Here is a 14,582-nt window from a genome sequence, read left to right as displayed (position 1 = left end):
GAGACAAGGTACAAGGTACCAGTTCAATGTCAGCAGCCCTACACTCTCTTTGCAAGATCATCAGTGCATTTTAGTACTAATGTACTAAAGCACGACACTAGCTCAAGATAACCACATGCTATTGAGAAACATAACAATAGAAATAATGGAATAAGCACTTCATGCAATTTGCTAGGAATGTAGTTTGGACACCAACAGCCAAAACAAACTGAAATGGCAAATGCAAGGACTCTATTTTGAAAAGATCTGCAAACAGACTCAGCAGCCTTACAGGGGGTCATATTTTCCACAAGGATAAACTGTCCTTGAACAATATTTTCAATGTTCTGGGTACTAACGTGCTTTCTTTTCATATGGATTGTTCTCACCTCCACCTCTTTTCCCGGAACAAATACTTACTGTGACCAACAAAATTCTGCTCTCCATTTATGAGTTAAATAGCATCGCATTCCCACACACTGTTTTATATACCTATACATAGAGCACATGTGCCCACAGAAAATGACATCTCTAAACTATGTCTGGTGGAATTATTTTTAAGCAGTCATATTCACTGTAGATTTCAGTCCTGATTCATCAATACATTTAATTCACTGTGGTATTAGATCTGGGAGTGAGAGGAATGAAGCATTCAGCTCCAGAAAGGAGGTGACATATTTCACCAGAGATAAAGCGTTTCTGTGAGTGTGTGAAAGAGTGATGCCTGATGCAGTGCCCATAAGCATGGGAGTAAATACATCATCTTCACAGGGAACTATTGACACGTTTAATTTTAAGAAAGCAACCAAAAATATTTTTAGTGAATTATTCATATGCTTCTAAACGTGTTCAAGGGTTTTACCAGGTCAGAGCTTAAGTGGGCAAATTGCAGCCTGCGAGATGCCAGCAGGCTGTTAGTGATATGCGTGCTGGACTACTATCTGTTACTCATTCATTATTCACCTATTGTTATTTGCTGCTCATCGTCTTGAAAATTTCAGTAAATGAGTCACGAATCCTTACATGTGAACCAAGAACATCCAGCACAAACTATGTATGAAAAAAAAGGTAAAAATTTCACAGGTTGACATATATAAACAGAGCACGTCATCTAAACCTCTTTTCTTTTTTATAAGGGGGGACACACCCTTGGTGCACCGGGGCCCACCAGCATTTCTGCTGTGTTTATATAGCTTTGGGGAAGTCGGGGACTGTGCTCCACACGCAGGTCCTTTTTGCTGAATTCCCCTCCAGGAGCACAGGGGTGAAGAGGAACACATCTCTCGTGAACACCTGCAACCAGCAGTTCCTTCCTCAGGCACTTAAATAGATTTTCCTCACGCTACAGTAAAACAAGATACTGGCTGTTCCCCTTCATACACCCCAAAATATAAACAGTGGTACTAACAAGAAAGAAGGTGAGAGCACCAGCAGGTTCCTCTGGGATGCAAAAGCAGAGCTACATAAAGCATTAATGTCTACACTGGACTTGGGTTTAATTTACAAATCCCAACTGCTCTGCGGTGTCCCGCAGAAGAAGCTGAGGTTCAGGCTGCAAAGCATGCCGGAGGTCTATCACACGCACAGTCGTACTCAAATACCTTCTTTAGAGTTTTTCCTAGTCTTACAGATCTCTCTCAAGTCTTCTGGTCTTTACAGGGGAGGCTCAGTGGCCACAGACCATCTGAGACAGCCTGCTGGATGTTTTCTTGGTGGAGGAAGAGGTGCACCCACACAGACAGCAGCACAGACGGATTGTGTCAGTATGTACAGTCTCCTAACAACTTGACTAGTACTGGACCTAACTTGGTTTAGGGCCTAGCTAAGCCTGCAGTTTTAAATGATTAGCATAGGTATGCTGTATTTTTTATTTTACACTTACGTTGGTTGTGGACAAGCTTTGGATTTAGTCAAGATAACCAGACTTTAGGACAAGGTGATGGCCACAAGGCAACCATCAGGCTGAGCCTGTTGGCGAGGGAAGCACTGACTTCCCTGTGGGTGGAAGGAGGACAAATGTATCATCACAGATCCTTGGTGAAAGCAGAAGAGGGTGGGAATTCCCTTCCAAAAAAGAGACGTCTGTCCAGTGTGAGGAAGGACATGTTAAACAGCCTGCGCTACCTGCTCTGTACTACCAGGAGATGTGCACCGAATGGCAAAGCCCTCAGTGTCAAATGCCAGTGAAGTGTTAAGCAGCGAGAAAATAGTCTCAACCACCAGCATGCTGGAAACAGCAAAAACTCTTGGCTTTGGCACACGTACAAGGCATATATGCTGGGGTTGCCTGGAATAGCAAGAGATACAGAATGCAGGCCAGCCAGGAGAGTAGGTGGGAGGGACTGGGGAGATGCTGCACTGCTGGGCAGAAAAAAAGGATATAATCCCATGTGCTGAGCTCAAAGGAAATCCAGATGGTTTCATGATAATCTTGAGAGTGAGAATTTCAGATCCATCAGGCCAAGAAAGGGGAACTACATAGAATCATAGAATCATTTAGGTTGGAAAAGACCTTTCAAATCATTGAGTCCAACTGTTAACCTAGCACTGCCAAGCCCACCACTATACCATGTTCCTAAATGCCACATCTTTTAAATACCTCCAGGGATGGTGACTCCACCACTTCCCTGGGCAGCCTGTTCCAATGCCTGACAAGCCTTTCAGTAAAGAAATTTTTCCTAATATCCAATCTAAACCTCCCCTGGTGCAACTTGAGGCCATTTCTTCTTGTCCTATCACTTGTTACTTGGGAGAAGAGACCAGCACCCACCTCACTACAACCTCCTTTCAGGTAGCTGTAGAGAGCGATAAGGTCTCCCCTCAGCCTCCTTTTCTCCAGGCTAAACAACCCCAGTTCCCTCAGCCGCTCCTCATAAGACTTGTGCTCTAGACCCTTCACCAGCTTGAGACAGAGTCATATCACAACGTTTAGGAGACCTTCTTGTTCACTGGGTTGCTAGGTTGTAAGGTGTTTTTTGTACTTAGTAGCAAGCATTTTCTATACTAACACCTGTATGACAAACAATTTGATATTTGAAAGCTGTGTCATCTGAAACCTTATCTGTCTCATCTGAGCAAATTTACCTCCTGTCAGACACCAAAGATCTTTACTTTTACTTTAGGATGACTTTATTTCCAAACTTGTAAATGCTGCTTTACAGAGAAAACATCTTTTCATCTAGTATTTGGCCACTATCAAGCAATCATCAACAACAGCATAGTACAAGTCACACTCGTCTGTGCACCATGCAATACATACAAAAATGTCTCTCTTTTAACTAGTCCCTAATCAAGCCACAGTGCTGGTTTCAGGGTTTTTTCCAGCACTTCTGAGAAGAGACAGTAGGCTGAGTTAGACAGCAGTGGCAAGCAGGCAGTGTGCAGGTGAGAGAAGAAAGGGACCCACCCCTACCTTCGTCTCTGCCCAGCATCCCCATATGCCTGACGCCTTTCAGCCTCTATGAATAAGATTTCATTGATTTTCATAAAAGAGATGCTATTGAACAACTACTAGGAAGCCATTAAGCATTGTAAATAATGAAAATAGATATATTGTTGTCAAAATACACTGAATAATTGCAATTTGTGATGCATGAGCTTTGCTGTGCTGGGTATGTTAACTTACTAAATTGGAAAATTAATTCAGCCACAAAGGGTCTCCCAGTCAACCATGAAAATTAGCATGGTTCTGTTGCAATGCTTTGTATTTCACTACTGTCTTTAATCAGAGGATCTCAAAATATATTTGTGATCCATAGTTAATATGATGCACTGTTTCCTTGAGCTATGCAAGTATGATTATAGTGTACACTGCACTACTCTCATTGCACTTTTCCACATCTGTAACACTGTTGAGTGGGCTCATGCAACAGCAATAAGCTCTGACCATTGCATTGTTTCTAGTTTACACATGTGCTAGTCACACAAACATGCGTATATACACGTCTCCACTGTTATTCTTTCCCTTCCTGTGCAGGTACAAAAGATACAACTTGGTGGGAGGATATAAAACTTGCAACAGTCTTTTCCCAGATGCCTATTTCTTGCAATTTTCCAGCGGGATCCTCCAGAGGAGCAGCAGCAATGGAACTGAAATGTGAATGTGTTTGTGTACACATGTGGATGCATGAGCTGCAAATCACACTGCAGAATCATGTAACACCTGAGAAGCAGACAGGTAGGCCTAAAATTTACCATTTAAAAACAACTGCATACCTAACTTGTCTTGCTAATCACACAGAAGATTATTCATGGTGAAAGAGATTTAAAAATCCAATTTAGTTTCAACCATGTATTCTTAAAGGCTAGAAGGAAAGTATTATTTTACCAATAGCAATCAATGACACCGGGAGACTTATTTTCCCACAGTTGCATTCTAAGTCTGTGGCTACACTGGCAATTACATCCACTCAAATTACTATTAATTCTGCTTACAACATCAGTGCCTAAGGACTACTGAGAACGGAGCACCTTCAGTCTTGCTAGGCTCTGTACACACAGAGCTGCAGACAGGCCCTGCCTGGAGCTCTCACAGCCAAAACAAAGAATGATGGAGGAAAGGCAGTAACACAACCAGCAAACTGTGATAGAAACAACCTCAGAGGAGGTCCATTTCATGTTTTTTAATTAACAGGGTTTAGAAAAAGTGGGGGGTGTGGAACTGAAAGAAACAAGGGCCTGGTGAGGAAAGATGTAAGGAGAAACAGGCCAGGAGAGCTGAAGATAAAACGGAGCAGACAAGGAGCAAAAATGAAGTGAAAGGACTGCAGGGAGTGGGAAGATGCAGACAGGAGAGAGACAGAGCTCCAGTGAAAGAGGATGGTGCGCAGAAAATCCTCCAGAAGTGCAGCAAACTCTCACAGCATCTAACAGTCCCTATTTCAGCAACTCTGGTAGCTGTTCCTCTCTGTGGTTCAGCGGAGGCACCACTTGTGTCCTAACATCCTCTGAGCAAAAGAGCTCCCTGCACAACTCCATTGAGGGAAGGGGGAGGGATGGGCACTGGCCAGAGCCCATCTACTTCCCCATCTCCTCACAGCCAGCTCAGCCCCGGCTGCCTCTGCAGCTGCTCCACCAGCTAGAGAGCTTGGCCACAAGGCCAACCACAAGCCCAAACTTCTTCTCTTGCTAGTTGGTTCACCACTTGTATCTCACACAACAGGCCTGTTGTGAGCACACTGCAAACATGTTGAACACTCCTGCTTCTCTTCCATATCCACATTGTTTCCCTTTCTGCTTCATATGAGGAGAAATATATGCAACAGATGAGTGAGGAAGAGAGGAAAGAGGAGAAAAGATGCATCTTTCTGGCTCATCACCTAGATGGCCTTTTAGGCAAGTGAGCTGCCAAACATACCATCCCTCTAAAAGCTGTTCCTATTAAACCCAACTGAATTTGAAGGACAGGCTATCTTTATTATGTTTTCATTAAAGCTTTCAAAAAACCAAATTTTCTAAGTCTACTCTACCAGAGGGTTATGTTGTGCACCCTCTTCCTGCAGACAAAAGGACACAGGCATACAGCAGATCATGGTTTATGATAGCTGGAAACAGAAGTGGAGGCACTGCCACTTACCGCCATATCCCTGTCCTCGGTGGGAGGAAACAGAGTTCAAGGGGATGGATGTAGAACCATTTCTTGTGGTATCTTGCCAATCATCTACCCCTGGGTCTATTATGATTAATGCTGATCCACCACCTGGAGTCTGTGTTGGCCGTTCATACTGTTTTTCATGGCGAGTAACCATAGTAAGCATGTGTAATGGATCTCCACCCACATTTTTGAAGAGTTCTGGGACTGCTGGAAAGATGAAGCGAAGTTAAACTGGGCACCAGACCGCACCATGTAACTGAGACCCCAATGGATCCACTCTCTGCTGAAGGGCTTGTGGCAAAAGTTTCCTCTCCCTGGTGGGTATATTAGGAGTAGCAGCAAGAAAGGAGTTTCAGCAGGGTCGCTTTTCAACAGACAGCAAGTAAGAGAAGGTATTTTCTGCTCCTAAGCCACTCTGAATCCTGTTCAGCAGCAAGTTTCCAGAATCCTTCAGACTGTATGACACAGCTCACTGCCTCTAAAAGGGTGACTTTCAAACAAGAATATCAAAGTTAGCGCAACAGGTTTCTGAAATGTTTCAGTTTCTTGTTGAGTCATCATTAAAATGGCCATTCGTGGGCAGGAACAAAACCCTGAGCAAAGGTTGGCCCCCAAATGCTTTTGAAAAGCTTTGTGCTGTGTTAAACAAAACCATTACAACACAAGCTGCAAACTATTTCCAACATCCAGAGCCAGAGATCATATAAAACTATCAGATTAGATTTGTATTGTAAAGTTTCTACTAAAATAAAGTCACGCCTGATAACACTGATATACTACACACTATACTTAGGTAAATCAATATTATCACTACCCCCCTGAGTGCAATACTCAAGCAAGGTTTGGTAATCAAAGCAGACTGCATTTAACAGAATATCAGAAATATTTATGACATCTTTAAACAATTGCAAGCCTAAAAGCTAGAGCCCTGATGATTCAAAGTACAAAAGCAGGATTTTGACAGCACTCCGCGGAAAGAGAATTTTCTTTCTCCTTTTGGCACACCACCATCAGAACCCCTGCATGCAATTCAGCCCTACAATAAATATCCAGGCCACATACAATACACATATGCATCCCCAGGCACCCAAAGCTTCAGCTGTTGCAAACTACCATCACTTGCTTGACTTCAGCACAACTGTCTGCAGCATCTGAGGATTTGGCCCAGGGAACATATTCCATCAGAAACTGAAAAGCACCAGTTTTAAGGTAGCTTTTGACAGATTAACGAGGTTGGTGTTGTTTTGTAAATGAACACCCTTTAGTTCATGACAGGTCTTCAGCATTTCTCTCGAACAACAACCATCTAAGCTCATCTGCAGGGTGTTCAGGCCAATGCCAACACACACTATTGCCAGACACTGGTGTTTGGGGCTTATAAATTATTACATTTCATTCACCAAACTAAAAGCCTAGAAACTCAGTTGAGATTTTAAACTTCACCCCACAGAAGTGCAGATTCTGAGCTGGGGCTGAGACTGTGGCTGTGACTGAGGAGGGGCCTGGCTTCACAACAAGCCCCACTGATTCTCACACCTCCCTCCTTACCTAACTGTCCCAGATAAATGCTTTGCTTCCATGCTGATACTCCTGTAAATGTGATGAACATGCTCTGGTTTAACAACAGAGTCTTCTTGTCTTTCTGTCCAGTTGCTGAAGTGGGTAGGTCAGTAGGATCAGAAGTTTAGTGAAGTTTACAAAATAAAATCTGCTATTAATACAGTCTGGGTGGTATTTTTTTTACTAAACCAGTTCAGAAGAAGACTCATCTACTCATCTGTTCATTCTCAAGAAATGTAAACTCCTAAATTCACTGCACATTTAATTGGAAAACCCATGGCCCTGTGATGTATCCAGAGCCCTACCACCCAGAGAAGCACTGCAATTTGATGACGCATTAAACAGTGTCATTAGTGGGAGCAACTTCTAGGTATAAACACTGAAAATCTTTACAAGTGGTGGTCAATTCCTCATTGAAGAAACTGCTGTTAGAGGGTCCCCCCTTCAGATGGTTGCTACCATCCCTCTGAAGGAGGTAGCTGCCCCCACCACAGAGCTCCTCTTCATTCCAAAGGCTAGCAGGTTAATTTAACCCAATGAAAGCTCTTTACTTTAAGGTGGCTGACATTGCCCTGAAGCAGATTCTCACTGTCTCTTTCCAAATGGCTCTGCTGGGGCAACAGCATTATAAAAAAAAAAAAAAAAAGATAGATGTTGGTAACCAGCAACAAAAGGAAAGAACACCTGAAACCAGTGTGCTGTTCTACAGTGGATGTCTACCACATCCTAAAACACAAAACATCATTCAAAGATAAAATCTGCAGGCAAAACCAATCTTTGCCTGCCAGTGCCTTTCCTCTGAAAGAGATTAAAGAAAAAGTAATTGCAGTGAAAAACTATTCCTCCTTTACCTAAACAAAATTTGGGGAAATTCTAGGAATACTTACCTTGCAGAAAATGAGTACTTTCTGGAAATAAGGTTCTGGAAATTATTAACAACTATTTGACTTCTCTTATGGTAATGTTAGAATTTGAAGCTAAGGAAAAAGACAGTAAATTTCAGCAAATAGATTTGAATTACACTTCTCTAGCGCTCAGACCTGAATGGTAACTTGATAGCAGAGTTTGGCCAATGCAAGTTTTTTGCCTTCATTTTTGTTTCTTTCCTGTGAAACTCTGAAAGTGTTTTTTCTTTTTTAATTTCAGGCTGGTTTATGTTCTTCAAATTTTATTTTTCTGTATAGCTGCCCAAAATGCTGAATGTTCTGTTCATATACACAAATTTCAAATTCAGTTTCCAAGGCTTTCTTCTCAAAAATGCCAATTTCCTGTAAAACACTCCTTTTCAATGGGAAAAAAAAAAATTCTGAGCTTCTTCTCTTTTGTCAGGATGGATCTCATTACAAACTTGCAGTAATTTGTCACCTTTTATTCCAAATCTTGGATTAGTAAGTCAAGATGATTTTCCAATTAGCCAGAAATAAAGAGGAGGAGGCACTTCCATGGAGCTTGCATTGGTCTGTAGGTTCCCCCTGTAGCTGTTGTAGCTTTTAATATTAGTCCTATAGAAAATGAAACCAGGTAACTTCTGTTCAACCTAGGCATGGAAACCAACGCTGCATTATGCAGACAAGCAAGGCTCTCCCCAATTTCAAACGGGAGTTTCCAAAACCAAGCAAGACCAGTCCAACGCAGTCAGTCCCTGGGCGAGGCTCCCCGCGCCCCGTTGCAGACGTCCCTCGGCCATGACCTGCCTCTTCCCTCCTGCTGCAACCCCGGGGTCTTTTCACACCAGAAAAGAGCACTTATGCCAAATTGTGAAGTGGTTTTACGAGGTGGAAAGGCACCAGCTAGGGGCTAAAGAAAGGCCAATAAACTCCTCTAACTTGTAACAAAATAACAGATTTAAACCCAGGTCAACAGAGGTGAAGGGCAAGTGCATTAATCGCCTGTATTAACGAGGCTCTGTGTGCCTGCAGCAGCACTTGACTGGAAAAGACAGTACGTCTTGCTGTAAATAAGACAAATAAACAGCAGCTATAACAACAAATCTTCCCCCAATTTCTTTTACTTTTCATTAAACAAGTAATCTGATTTTTATTAAGTTCTCTTCGAAGCCCATACAGGCCACCCTTTATAACTGTGCCTGTTTACACCACATACATACTCTCACACATACGTTACAGTCTGACAAATGCCTGGAAAGGAACTTCAGCCAGTTTTGTTCTTAAGTGATAATCGAAGAAATCCTCTGTCACGTGTTGCAGCAGTGTGAGTTGGCCATACCAGGACGAAGAGTCATGCAGATGTTACCCAAATGCTTCCATTAACTTAATCTTCCTCAGAAGAGCCCTTCTGCTGCCAAGTACTTAAGAGTGTCACTTGGGATTTAGATGCCATTTTTGTTCACTACTGAAGACTGGTCATGTGTAGGAATCTGCAGCTCTGATAATAGGGTTTACAGAACACCAAGAAAATAGTTTACTAGCTGCCAAAAACATTTTAAAAAGACAATGTTACCTTTTACTAGTCTTAAAAGTGCTTTCTGGCATGGAAGGCTTAATGGTTGTTTATTCCGGTGTGTTTTCTAGAATGCCAGCTTAGAACAAAATAAGGCTCACCATCATAATTAGCTGAGATGCTGACAATATGATACAAGAGTCTAGATCATAAAATGTTTTCCTTCACATCATTTTAAAATATAAACTGTATTTTGTGATTAGAAAATGCATCAGACTTTTTCAATTGTCCTAGCATATGCTATTATCCCAGGAATGAAACCAGCTTTACTTTTTTCCTTTTTTAACCCAGTTGTTATGTGGGAAGATGTACTAATATAAAATAGCAGGAAATAGTATGAGTAAATTTAACTTGAAAAGTTTAGTATGTGTTTTAGAGAAAAGATTAACAAGTCTTATTTTTTTTCAACTGTCTTTTTATCTCCATTTTTTTCATCTTACATTTGCTTTAGCCAAGCAATTCCAACAGTTCAGAAGGACAGATGTTCCATCTCATTCTATTCCCAGACAAGTCACTCTGTAAAATTACATTTCTTTTGAAACATTAGTACAACAGTTTAAAGACCATCAGAAGTTTTAAAGGAGAATTTCAGAGGAATAATCAGCAATGTGTTTGGATCTAGTTTCTATACTGGATTTTTTTTTAGTTGCAGTACCACTCCTCAGCAAGATATGGTTTCAAATTTATTTTCCACCTTGTGGTTCTTCCTGGTTTGCATCTATAGAAGTACCACAAGCCTCACTGCAATCCATGCAGAGTATGTGTATTAGTGATATTCAAGGGTGACGTGTTCAGGGATGTGTTCAGTGAACCAAGGCATACCACTACACCTCACAAGGAGAAAAAAATTATTTAAAATACTCTACTACGCTGACTGGCTAATCAAAACCTACTCAGTAAGGACATTCAGATCACACAGCTGCATTTCGTATCATCACTGTTAATCTGCTTGTGCTGATACGCTTCTACAACAAGGCCAGAGAGGTAGAAATCTTTGGTCGATGTTCTCAGGAACCACACACCTGCATTGGCTCTTCCTGAATGGGTTAGTGATGGCAGAATAATTAAATACAAAGTCTTGAGAAAAGCAAATTAAGATTTAAAAGCAGTCACTTAACAAAGTGAGCAACTCTCATGCACAAATCACTCCATGTGGGTGCATCTATATTACTGCCTTAGTTGGGATCACAAGGATTCTTTTGAGTCGAACCTCCCAATCATTCCCATTTACTGCACTTCAGCTCACATTGCAGGGTGGTCTCAGAGCTAAACCACAAAGATGTGTTCCCAAGAGACCTAATTTACTCACTTAGATTACTGACATTCATTCCATGGGACTTGACTAGCATCAGCCTGAAGTACCCTCCTGAAATGTGCGCAGCGTGGGCACCAGGTCCAGAGCACCGACAGTTCCTTTCTGCAGATGCATTGCTATCGGTCTGCACTGCTTGCTAATGTGGACACACAATCTGTATTGTGTCAGATGCAAGGCACGTTACTATTAGGGCCTTATTTTCCAGGTTCTTCATCAGGTGCGAACACTGATGCTTGTAAAGTGGAAATAACACCTTACATGCATCTTACATGGTTTAAGTCAGACCATACAAGCTGTAGGAAAGTAGAATTAGGCCCAGTATCTCAAATCTTAATAATAACTGATCAAATCAATTGATTATAACTCGTATGATCTATTAAATACATATTTGATTCTGGCACATAGAAATACATTTCAAATTACACACTTAAAATCCTATTCAATACAATGTCCTCCTAGGCCAATTATTTCTCAGAAAACACAAACTTAAGTTTACTAACACTGCCAGTGTGAATTTGTTCCTTAAAGCCCCAAACCTGCAAATACTTACACACAAACAAAAAACTCTTTGCACATGAGCATTTTATGTAAGCCCAGTGTTGCCTACACATAGTAAACCTTAATGCATACATCATCATTTTGAGGTCAAGACATGTAATCAAGACACATAATCAAGATCACAAACTTCACAGAGAAAGACTCATGCATCCTCTTACTCTGTTACCAAGATTCACTTCATGAAATGATGATAGATGAATTCAGGCCAAAATATTCAGCTTAAGCCAGATCATGCAGCCTCAGAGAGATGCCTGGCTTTATCCACCTTCCTGTATCGGACACGGCTTGTTCAAGGCACATCGAAGAATTTGACTCCTAGCTTTTGAACTTCAAAGGCACCACTAGAGATAGTGGCAAGGTACTTTAATGTTTAACTTGGGCTCTTTTTTCTCTATTTTTAGCTATTTTGGAGTTAATCACCTAAGATTCCTCTACTGTCAATGGAAAGAAACAGGACCCTTCAGAGTATATCACCTTTATGTGATCTGAACTCCACTTTTACAGAAGGACAGTTGACTATAAAAATAGCCAGGTGCAACAGTGGGAAAATTCCTGCCATCCTAATGTCACTAAGAATTTTACTATTGGTTTCAACATGAAGTAATGAAGTGAGGTTTCAAGGCAATTGTGGATACCCTTTAGGTATTTAGCACTATTTACAGCAGCACTTTGTCTTCTCTCCTTTCTGTAGCAGGAATTAAAAGAAAAAAAATAAAGGATGCTCATGTTTGAGTGCAGAAATAGAAAATGGTTATTGTGTTAACCTCCCTGAAAAGCAAGATAGCATTCAGTGAAAAGCGTATTAGGTCAAATCCAATTATTTAGTAACTCCAGAGAGGTCAATGGAATTGCAGTGCAGATGAATTTGGTTGGTCCAGTGTTGCAAATTAAGAAGATTGAACTAAATTCTGCCCAAGGTACATGCACTGAAGTAAGACTACACATTTAGCAAATAGGAAAAAAATTAGCTTACACCACACAGGATCAAGTCATGCTTGCTCTGGCAGTGTAAAACTCTTACTAAATGCAGTGGACCTACTCCTCTAATTTGAAGAAGCAAGATTTTGATTTTTCTTTTTACAGTTACATATAAGAATGTGATCACATTAGGAAGATTTTCTGTCATCACATTTCCTTCAATTACAAAACAGAATACAGAGGTTAGGGGATATTATGAAATCACAGTATTGGACTGTATCCCAAAATAAGGATTATATTAAATAAAAAGGGAAATACAAACTTGTTTCATGACTGTGGTGCTTCAGTTTTCCTTAGATAATTCTAACAGAAGTAATCACTCATGCCTGATTTACAAATGTGCACATACCAAACATGGGATGGAAGATCTTAGTAGCCTTCCAGGAAAAATATGGAAAATACATGCTTCTTAATAAAAACAAAACTTGCTTTTATTATTACATGACCAATCTTATTTATCTGATATTGGTACAATAATGGACTAAAATAACCTGTAGCTCCAAAACACAGAAATAGCCCCTTTCTTCATTCATTTCAGTGCGTTAGACTTTCCTCTCTACAAAACCTATTGCTCAGCTAGAAAGCAAACTTTCGTATTATCTTGCACTAGTGACAGCTAATGCGCTACACTTAAAAATTGCAAAACTACTTCCTTTACCACTAAATGTAACAGAGCTTGTGAACTTTCAAAATCCTGCAGGTATTCTTAGGACTTTGCATAATTGGAAATGCAATTTCATCATAGCTATCCAGCTGCCCAGTTCTTCTTGAATTCCATCGCACGTGGTACTTACCCACTTTTGAGGATGTGGGCCCCAGTCTCCCCCAAAATAATCCATCAGTACTCACAGAAAGAGGATACCAATGTCTGTTTTTCAGGCTAAGCCCTGAATGAAAAATATGGGAAAATCTTAAGTAAAAAACTTCCTGCGTGATGATAGCAATTTATCTTCAAGTATCGTCTGGTTTTTAAATTTTCAGACACTAGAAGGACTAAAATACCACACAGATGTTACATTTTAAAAAAGGAAGGTCCTGGAAGTATCAGAAATAAATGGAGTTCTCAGGGGTAAATTCTGCACCCTTTCAGTGGGAGTCAGCCTGAGGGAGTGGGAGTGGAGTCACACTAACTGGTAACAAAGTCATTCAGTTCACTGCTAGACTGGTACTAATTTCATTATTACACTATATAGAGAAATGTAATTATTTACAAATAATTTCACAAATAAATTGTCTGAATTTACACATGAATAATTCAGCCCAAAGTTAAATTTTGCTCTGGAAAAAGCATTTTTCAGTAGCTTATAAAGGCCCAGACTTTAAAAAGAGGGACTGATACAAACATTGCCTCTGTATGTTCTGTTGATCTTATGTGAGAATTGGTTTAACATTAACAATATATGCTGCACAAAAACTCATATGGGCTGAACACTGCAAGGCTGCCAATTTAATTTGAAATGACTTGACAGAAAATCTCTAGGCCACCAAATGCTATTATAAAGCACTGTATTCTCATTAAAGGTCTGAGCCCTTTTTTTTCTCCCCGAGGGCAGACTCCTCGTGAGGCTGTCCCTCTGGCATAACATGTGATAGAGCTAATCTGTCTTCACTTGGACAGCATTGCGGATATGCAAACCCAGGTGGCACTAATAGGTTTACAGTAATAACTATGGAATTGGATACAGTATGTTACACTGTGAGAAATTCCCACAGATCAATTTTTGTGGTGAAGGTTAACCAACAGACATAGAGCCGTAATACTCTTTTTTCATGGGTCTGTTAACAATTTTATGGTTTTAAAAATAAAAGAAGAAAGACTCTCCCATATTTGGACAGAATATAAATATTTAACTTTTCAAACATATCTACAATATATGTGCATAAAAAATGCTCTCTTGGAAAGACAACTTCTGTTGTCAGTTATTCCAGCACAAATCTGGAGGAATTCCATTGGCTTCAAAGAAAGATTCCAATATAAATGAGAGCAGAATATGCCCCCAAAATGTATTTAACATAATATCATGTCATACCGTTTTGTTCATACATTTTAGTGGCACTTTTCTAACTTTATTATTGGAAATTACAATGAGAATAAAATTAGCTGCATAATTATAATGAATGCACTATACAATCAAAAAT

The 14,582-nt window shown here is 40.4% G+C and overlaps 1 long non-coding RNA gene across 2 annotated transcripts in view; it reads right to left on the bottom strand.

The window, feature by feature from the left end:
- Positions 1 to 14,582, bottom strand: part of LOC104316531 (uncharacterized) — a 161,810-nt gene that overhangs the window by 114,547 nt on the left and 32,681 nt on the right. The window contains exon 1 of one of the 2 annotated variants that reach the window (XR_011328626.1): positions 5,555 to 6,447. The exons of the other annotated variant lie outside the window; for it this stretch is intronic. This is a non-coding gene — a long non-coding RNA (uncharacterized lncRNA). Of the gene's footprint in view, positions 1 to 5,554; positions 6,448 to 14,582 lie in introns of those variants that run through there. 2 annotated transcript variants of the gene reach the window in all.

This window comes from Haliaeetus albicilla, chromosome 18, assembly GCF_947461875.1.
Source record: "Haliaeetus albicilla chromosome 18, bHalAlb1.1, whole genome shotgun sequence".
In the NCBI taxonomy this organism is placed as follows: Eukaryota; Metazoa; Chordata; class Aves; order Accipitriformes; family Accipitridae; genus Haliaeetus; species Haliaeetus albicilla.
Note: the sequence above shows the minus strand (reverse complement) of the source record. Positions and strands in the feature narration are given on the sequence as shown.